General features: G+C 36.9%; 1 long non-coding RNA gene across 1 annotated transcript; it reads left to right on the top strand.

The window, feature by feature from the left end:
- The first annotated feature begins 4,231 nt into the window (after positions 1-4,231).
- Positions 4,232-6,038, top strand: LOC117793874. Its single transcript, XR_004618319.1, has 2 exons — positions 4,232-4,263; positions 5,874-6,038. It is a non-coding gene; the product is annotated as an uncharacterized LOC117793874 (long non-coding RNA).
- The last annotated feature ends 2,048 nt before the right edge of the window (positions 6,039-8,086 follow it).

The following is an 8,086-nucleotide window of genomic DNA, read 5'->3' as shown; positions in this document are numbered from 1 at the left end:
GTTATCTACAAGTTTTTATTTATAAATTTTATAGAACATTTAAAATAATTATTATATTACAAATCAAGTTAAAAGTTGGAGTATGCTATTATTAGATACCCTGTATTTAACTATCTTCAAAAAAAACCTCTTGACGAGGTAAAAGTCTAGTGACGAAACTCTTTCCATGCCCCAAAATTTCTGATATCCAATTTTGTGACGAACAATATTTAATTTAATACTTAAATTTAAAACAAAAAGGTTGAGCCTCTTATTACTTACAAACAGACAAACAAACTGACTTTTCATTTCATTTTGGGAAGTCCACTTAAAATTTAAAATTTAATTATCTTTTGAACTAGTTGTCGGATTTCGGTATATTTGATAAAAATTAAAATAAAAAAATACAAAATTTAGCCAAAAGCCCCCAACGGCCCCATACGCTGCAATCATTAAAATTGTTCCCCCTCAATACCACCCCCCTACCTCATGACCCAGGTATTCGTCACTAGCGCTAAGCCATGTATATTTATTCACTTTTTAAGTGCGTTAACAGAACTTCATTCAAACAAATTGATAGCTTTGCATTTCAATTTGTTTAAAAACCTATTTCTTTGAATTAAGCACGTATTTTTATACCCGTTGTGTTCGTTAGAATGTATGTAACAGGGAGGAGGCATCTCCGACCCTATAAAGTATACACATTCTTGATTAGCACCAACAGCCGAGTCGATATAGCCATGTCCGTCTGTCCGTCTGTCTGTCTGTCTGTCTGTCTGTCCGTCTGTGTGTGTGTGCCTGGATCTCAGAGACCATAATATATAGAGCAAGCAAACTTTCACTGACAGACTTCAAAAGCGTTGGAGCAGGTCAAGTTTGTTTTAAATTTTTGTCCTGCCCCCTACCGACCTCCCAAATCGCGAAAAACCGCTCGTTAGTCTGAATGAACAAAGGGATCTCAGAGACTATAAGAGATAGCGTAAATAATGTAGCTAAATAAACATATACCAAAATGAATGTACTATTCAAAAAAAATTATGACTCTAGTTGTATTTTATATATTTGAATAAAGCTATCAAAAATAAATTCTGCTGTTCATGATGTTCAAGAATATGTTACACACTTTCCAATTTACCAAAAAGTATGCTACAGTTTTCTTTTAATATTCAAGTGATCGTTAATTGCAGTAATTTATGTTTGTATTGCATAAGTTGCAATTTTTTTTAAGTAAATTCAAAAAGCTTAAATGTGGCTTATGCAAATTGAGTAAAACTTCACTAGTTTTTCGCTTAGTGTATGACGCTTTGGGCTATTGGATAAATCGCCAGTTGATTGTGAGGTCAGTTGCATATGCAACCACTTCAACACTTTTACTTTCAAGCACAGTTGGAGTATGTGTGCTGTGGTGTGCGATGTGGTGTGTGCTTATGTGTGTTAGCCAACCACATAACTGGGCTTAGCTTTGCATGGCCAACATCTTTTTGCCGAGTCCATTAAATGAAACTTGCTTCATATTGTTAGGCTCAACTCGCGAATGCAGCAACAATTCGTGTTCATGTTGTTGTTGTTACTGTTGTTGTTCTGTTTGTTGTTTGCGTAGTAAATTAAATGATTTTTCACGCCAGGCCAGGCCAGGCGAGGCCAGTCCAGACCAGTCGTGGCCAAAACAGAAGAGACTGGAGCAGAGCAGAGCAGAGCAGACCACGCCATGCGGTGCGTCCACAACATTTTTATGTGTTTGTTTGCGGCAACAGGAGCCAGGACTCAAGCTGCCTCGCTGCCTCATTGCCCCACTCGTTAGCCACGTTGCCACGTTGCCTGCCTGCCTTTTTGGCAATGTTTTAACGTTAATTCATGGTCGTATTTTTATGTTGCACTCGTTGCGCGACGATGCCACGTCGCCTTTATTGGCCCAGCGGCAGTGCTAAAGTGTTTACTAAATAAGCAGATTTCTTTTGTCTCTGCAATAGCAGCAGCAGAGCGAGGGTGTTGGTGAGGGGGGGTACGCAGGTCGCAGGTCGCAGGTCGCGCTAATGGAATGGCTTTTGTATGGCTTACCTGGCTCAAACCATTCGGCCTGGTTGACTTATTTAATTAAATCAGTTGTGGCTTTAAAGCGACACGCGCCCAACTTTCAACTAAAGTCGCTAAGCTGGCTAAGTAGACATTTTCCTTTGTCCTGGCGGCCTCATGATGCTGTATCTCATTGTTGTTAGTCCTAACGACAGTTCGAAAGCCAAAGACAAGCCACGTCAAGGAAAAACCTGAAGACGCTGCTCATAAAACTTGCAAATTGCACTGGGGAAAATTGATGAAATGAAAACCGCAATGTTAAACAGAGATAGACGCTGAGAAAGAGGAAGAGCAAGAGCAAGAGCAAGAGTAACAGCAAGAGCTAGAGATACAGTTGTAGATGATAGAAAGGAAATGTAACTGTAACTGTTACTCGAAACGAGGACACGAAACACATGCTCGTATCACAGATATCATAAAAAGTTGTGCAACTTGCAACAGTTGTCGCTCTGCCGAATGCTGCATGACTGACAACAGGCTAAAAAAAAAAAAAATTGCAAACAAAAACTTTAAAAAATATATGCAAGCTATGTGGCATGCAACATTGTGTCGTCTCATAGTGTTGCACGCGTGTCGTGCAACTTTCTTTTCTTTTCATTTGTGTTCTCATATTTATGTTTCGGATATCTAGTGTCTTAGTCACTCTTTTGTCATATTGGTAGTCATCAGTTAAATATAAACATTGGAGTGGATCAATTTGTGTAAAGTACATAAAATGCACCAAATTGTTATCAAAATTGTAATGTACGGTGAATTCTAAGAAGAATTGCCCGAGAAATCATGGGTCTAAAATCAATATCGAGCTTACACTTTTTATCACATCATATGTGAATACTTAATGCGGTCAAAAAATTGCTATATTAATATTTTAACAATAAGTCTTAATTTTATTTTAATAGTAGGTGGAATTTACCTTATCAAAAAAAAAAAAATATACTTATATAGAGCCCGACTTATGATCCATATAGAGATAAGAGTAAATTAATAAATACAAGCTTGTAAAGATTTTTGGATACATGAATATTTTTTTTTAACACATTATTAACGTAACGTAACGTCCGTAACAGACAAAAATAACGATTTTTTTTGGCGGGACTACTTATTTTTCTTTTCTAAGCTGGATTGATATGGTTATATATTCCACATAGTTTTTTGTATTTCGACATTTTTTGTTTATCAGGAAAAATGTGCTAATAAATGGATAAAAGCACATAAACCTCAAAGTTGACTGCCCTTTTTTTGAACGGGCGTAACGGAACTTTAAGCAAGCATAACTTTTTTTTAATCACAGTTAACCTAATTTTTTACAAAAACTTTAAATGTACACCCAAAAACTGCATCTTGCAAAAAATTTCATGTGTTTAGCCCAGAAGAAGTGGATCCTATGTAAATCAGATTGGGCAGAAATATGAAACTCGACGAAAAAAAGGAATATAACAAATTTGGATTTTTAAGCACTTTTTTAAGAAAAATTCAAAGTTTTGAGACAATTTTTTGACTTTCGTCTAATTGGCTATTTCCACGACCACTCACATTTGCCACATTTGAATGTGTCAGATTTTTGGCTTTTCACGACCAAATGTGAAACTGTTTAAGCATTTTCCATTCACCCGATATAAATAAGCAGTTCGATATCTGTGCAAAAATTATAAAAAGCTGAAAATAAGAACATTTTCATTTTTATTTTGCAATTGTTATTCGCGCGAATTTTATGCTAAGTTATTTATTGAACAAAACAGTTGGTTAAAGTGATAAATTATCGATAAGCATCGCGTGTTCGATTTAAAAATACTGAAATTCGCCGGGGCGAATTGCAAAAAATCTTCACATTCATTATGAATGAGCCAAAATGATCATTCGGATTTTGTACTAAAATGAGGTTCACATTCGGGCCGAAGGATGAAAATGGCGTCGAAATACGCTATAGGAAATGCGTCTTAGACCAATATATCTTACATATTTATTTTGTATTTTTGTGTTCTATTCTTAAGGTAGTCTTATATTAAAAACAAAAAAGTTAAAACAAATGATTAATTTTTGATCAGTGTATTGATAATATTTTATTTATACTCCAAAACAAGAAGACTTTAATTTCGTTAGTAAAGACCTTATTTTTATTTTCAAGAAATCTTTCGATTAAGGTTTCCGTAGTTTGGAAGCACGGGTCCATCTCCAATGTGATACGTTCGGTTGAAGAAGGCGTCGATGAATGTGGGTGTGGCAATAACTTAACGATGCCAACTAGCTAAGGTGCAAGATTTTTTTTTATTTTTTAATATATTTTTATACCCTGAGCCCATTGAAAATGGGCAAAAAAGGGTATAATGTGTTTGGCAGAATGTATGTAACAGGCAGAAGGAGGGGTGGCAGACCCCATAAAGTATATATATTCTTGATCAGGATCAACAGCCGAGTCGATCTAGCCCTGTCCGTCTGTCCGTCTGTCCGTCTGTCTGTCCGTCTGTTTGAACGCGTCGATCTCAGAGACTGTAAGTGCTAGAGACTTCAAATTTGGAATGCAGGTTTGTGAATACCATACGCAGGTCAAGTTTGTTTCCAATTTTTGATGCCACGCCCCCTTCGCCCACAAATTGAAAAATAACGATTTACAGGCGCAATTTTTGACATAGCACTCCCTAACTGAACAATCAGTTGAGAAGTATGCGTATTAAACGACCCTGAAAATTTCCAAGCGATTGACCCATAAATAAAGAAGTTATTTCGGAATTTAGATTTAGTTGAATAATTACATTTGGATGGCAAATCAAACGTGCGAGCGAGACAGCATGTTCACGTTTGTATGCAAGGCGCGCACAAAGACAGAACGAATAAGTACCCATTTTTTTTTGGTACCAAATAAGAATTAAGCGATAAGCAAAAATATTATCGATATCATGTAATGAAAATGTTAATGTATAATTTATGTATATACAAATATACAATTTGATTAAAATATAATTGTGTTAATATATAAATATGTATTTTTGCATGGCAAAAATCAGCAGAAGCTGATAGCTATGTATGTATGAAATTGCATGAGAGAAATAGCGATCATTTTGCAGCACTACTCTTGCATCTTTGCCGAGCACTGAAAGCTGCAAAATAATAATTTTAATTATTAATATTTTCGATTCCTTACACATATATATAATAAGTATCTGCTTATTATAGTTGTAAAAAAAAACTTAGCATTTTCCGCTTTAAGAATCTCATAAAATTAGACATTGCCTTTTATTTCAAATTTCGCGCGCACTGCAGCAGCCTTTGGCAGGCTTGAATTTGTTGCGTAAGTGGGAGAGAGTGAGAGAGGAAAATGGGTGCTGCCAGATTGCAGGCTGAGCAAAGTTGTAGTTTGTGGCTACTCTTGACACACGCTACATCGATTGCAAGCGATTACGATTTCGACTTGCGATTTACCAATTTATCAATTTCTAATTAATTTTAAACAAGTTTATTATATTAAAGTTTATTATATTAAACTTATTTAAAATTAATTAGAAATTGATAAATTGTAAATCGCAAGTCGTAATCGTAATCGAGTGATATTAGTTCAGTGAGGCATTAATAACGTAGTCTGCAGTGATAAGCACAGTGACTTCAGAAACCGAAAGTTGTTCATAGTTTCGCGTGTGTAATTTTGATACCTGAGCCCATTGAAAATGGGCAACAATCAACTTTATAAAAGAGGACATGGGCTCAGGGTATCCTACTGTCGAGCGTGCTCGACTGTAGCCGCACCTCACCGCGAGCGAAGCGAGCCGGGGGTAGGCGAGCGAAGCGAGCAGGGGGCGGAGCCCCCTTGTTTTTGTTTGTTTTGGTAGTGGCAATGGCAACGGCCAAAAACGGTTAACTGAAAGGAGGCTAAAATAAATCTTGCACAATAAGTTTACTGAACGGCGATGGCGTCAAAACGCTCAAAGCGGCCAACAACAACAACAACATAGCCAAGTGGAACAAGAGCAACGCAAATGACACGAGCCAAGGGAGGAGGAGGAGGAGAAGGCGAAGGAGGAGGAAGAGCTGAAGGAGTTTGAGATGGGAGAGAAAAAGGAGGTGAAGCGTCGACTGGCGGCTGCCTGGCAAAAATAGCCTTATCAGTTCCTGTTTCCTGTCGAAAGTTTTCATATTTTTGCGCGTGGGTGCAACAGCAACAACAACAATAGTAAAAGTAAACAGCGCGCTGACGACAAAGCAACACACGGAAAGTGTTGCCATTTTTTGTGTGAAGCTTTTTCCTTCGCATTGGGTAGCCCCAACCATCCCCCTAACCCTGCCCCTGCCACTGCCACTGCCACTGCCTCTTCCCCTACCACTACTTCTGCCAGTGTTGCCGCCTTTTGATTTGGCCAGAGTGGGCGAAGCATGAACAGTAACCACAATAAAAAGCAGGAAATATTTAAACATTTTTCTTTTAGTTTTGCATGAAACGACAGCGACGTTGACTGCGACGTCGACAGCGACGCCGGCAGCGCAACCATTTTCACACTTATTGTCAGATTTTGCTTTGTGTTTTGCCTTCGCCGTCGTTGTCGTTGTTGCCTCGTTGTTGTCACCTCCGCGTCGTTGTCAGCAACGTTTGCCTCATCGCACAGTGGTGCTTATAAAGTTCATACAGCGGGGTTATTAATAAATTGGAAATCAATGTGTGACCCATGCTTCATTTTATATACTATAGTTAATAATAAGTAACAAATTAAAGGTTTATTTATGCTACTGAATCACTAACCGCTAAAACTAACACAAATAAAAACAAGTCACTAACATATATTTTTATTTAACAAATACATTGCATTTCCATTGAAATCACGAAAATCAAACAATAAGTCTATACAGAAAATTTCGTACTTTATTCCAGTGCGGTCTTTTATTTCGTTTTCAGCAAATATTTTGTTCATCGGGGCTCTGTATTTAAGAACTTTTTAAAGCTTATCAAGTATTTTGGGTGAATTTATTTATTTTTATGCTGAGTTATTACCATTTGAAAAATAGTTTAAATTGAAAGTATATCACGAATACAAATTTTTTTAAAAGAAGGTATGATTTACAGCTCCAGTTGTGTGAAATAATACAAAAAACACTTTATTATCTACTGATGTATATTTTTTGTAATATATATAAATAAATATCGGAAACTTTAAAAATCTAAAAATTAAAATTTGACTTATAGCCTATTTCATTGACAGCACATTTGGCTCATTCGACGCCATTTTCATCATTTACCCAGAATGTGGACTTCATTTCAGTACAAAATCCGAATGATCATTTTAATTTCATTCATTCATAATGAATGTGAAGATTTTTTGTCATTCGCCCCGTCGATTTTCAGTATGTTTTTTATCGAACATGCGAGGCTTATCGATAAACTCGTGATAAAAAGCAATTATCACCTTAACCAGCTGTTTTCTTCAATATAAACGGTAGGCATTAAATTTGCGCCAATTATAGTTTGAAAATAAATATTAATTTGTTATTATTGTCAGCTTTTTATAATTTGTGCCCAGATACCGAACAGCTGATTTGCTTTAAGTGAATATCAAATGTCTTAACAGTTTCACATTTGGTTGTGGAAAGCCAAATATGAGCCACATTCAAATGTGAGCAAATGTGGCAAATGTGAGTGGTCGTGGAAATAGCCAATAAATCCGTGCTAGAAAATTGTTTTATTTTTCAGAAACATATTTTGTTTAATTTAATGTATTTTAATTTGGTTTCCTATCGGTCCAAGCTGATGCTTACTAGCTATGGCACCAGCACCACTGTGCATTGTCGTGTTGTCGTTGTCGTCGTCGTTTTGCTGTGAAATGACGCACAGCCCCGAGATAACATGTCGCACTGGCAAAAGCTGCAACAATTTTTATGTTGCAGCTGTAAATGTGGTAGCTGCTTGGGTAGCAGCCAAACTCAAACCCAACTCGACAGTCAACGAACCACACACACACACATAGAGAGAGAGAGAAAAAGAGAGAGAGAAGAGCTACCAAGAGTCTTGCCACCAACCTTGCCACCAGTCTTGCCACCAGCCGTGTGCCACATA

This window comes from Drosophila innubila, chromosome X (assembly GCF_004354385.1).
Source record: "Drosophila innubila isolate TH190305 chromosome X, UK_Dinn_1.0, whole genome shotgun sequence".
Lineage (NCBI taxonomy): Eukaryota > Metazoa > Arthropoda > Insecta > Diptera > Drosophilidae > Drosophila > Drosophila innubila.
The sequence above is the reverse complement of the archived record's forward strand: the minus strand, read 5'-3'. Positions and strand labels throughout refer to the sequence as shown.